Source organism: Bison bison, unplaced genomic scaffold (genome assembly GCF_000754665.1).
Source record: "Bison bison bison isolate TAMUID 2011002044 unplaced genomic scaffold, Bison_UMD1.0 scf7180017856906, whole genome shotgun sequence".
In the NCBI taxonomy this organism is placed as follows: Eukaryota; Metazoa; Chordata; class Mammalia; order Artiodactyla; family Bovidae; genus Bison; species Bison bison.
The window spans coordinates 11,614-13,182 of NW_011487479.1; positions in this window are offsets into that span (position 1 = coordinate 11,614).

The following is a 1,569-nucleotide window of genomic DNA, read 5'->3' on the forward strand; positions in this document are numbered from 1 at the left end:
GTTTAAGCTGATTTTAAATGTCCAGATATAGGAATGAAACAGGGAGAATCTTCTAAGTCTAAACCAAATCAGAATGATTCCTCTAGAGAAAAGACATGGAGGTTTCCAGCACCCTTAACTGCTTTTTTGAAAATGCAAACTAAGGTGATATCAAGTCATGGTTAAGGCGGAAAAGGTAGCTGCCCTTCAGGAGTTTATCGATTCAGAGAGGAGGAAGTCAAGGGGAAAATCACTCTTCACTGACTAATGCACTGAAATTGTTTTCCTCATGATGGTGTCCCTGCATTTTTCTCCCCTACGTTCCCATGGTTACAAAAGGACATGGTGTGTGCACACACACACACTTTTTAATGACAAATTCCAGGGATGTAAAATGGCTTCCTATGGTTAGCCTGAATTTGTCATTATGCTTTTGAGATTTTCCTATTGACCAGCTTAACCTAGAACCACGTGTACAAGGAATAATGGGAAGAGGGGATGGCTATTTTAAAAAGCAAAAATGCCAGGGAAGCACTTTAAAGCTGTTACAATTTTATCCTGCACACACACTCTCTAATAAGACATGGAATAGTTCCCTTGAAAGGACAGAGTTCTGAGGACCGAAAACAGAGTAATGCTCTTTCTTATAAACTCTTTAGAAGAAGTCTTGAAGAGTAAACATTATGTTTCTTTGGACTATGCAGGGAATTTTAAATTCAATCAATAGATTCTAACGTGTCTTTAATCAAGAAATTTTTCAAAAAGGATTTTTAAAAGAGGTAACTGAACCTCAATGTGGGGTTTATGCCTTTGCACTCAAGGGGAGGGAAAGCCATATGTTCCTAATTGGGAATTAGAAAATCATTTTTTTTATGCCTACTTATTTCAGAAACAGGAGAAGGCACATATACAAGGATAACAAGACAACCAGAAATTAGACTGAAGAGAAGCATCTAGCAGATGACATAATTGCCAAGGTTTGAACAGAACAGATCAAATTTTGGAGATTTTGTTTCCTACTGTGCCTGCGGTTGCATGACTAGGAGTTTTGACTTCTTCTGGGACTTAGAGATACAGCCTTGTCTTACTATTTGATAAACTCAAGCCTTCACCAAGCAGTCTTTTCTGCCAGCTTTGTTCATTCTGACTTGAACAGGGCAGTGGGCTACATCAGATACAAGCTATGAGGCGTGTTTTCATCCCAAGAGACTCCAAAGCTGAAGGCCAGAACTTCATCAAATACTGTCAAATGAGGATTCAACGTTATTTCTGACTTAACCACCTTAGAGTTAATCAATGCTATGAAAGGATGGTGCAGGAAATCTAACAGTACAGAAGACCTCCCAGGCAACCTCGCACATGTTCACACCACTGAGGGTTGCTAGTGTAATAGGCTGATTTTTTTTTCTGGATATATTCTACCTAGGGCCCCTGCAAAGCTGTAGATTAAAATGGTACATACCGCTTAGCTGCAACTTATACACTAAAATGGACAATAGCAACAATTCAGCAAACAACATTTTAACAAAAGCAGCCTGGGGACTTAATTGGCTTTCTAAAGAGACATATGTGATTCGATTTTTTGTATTC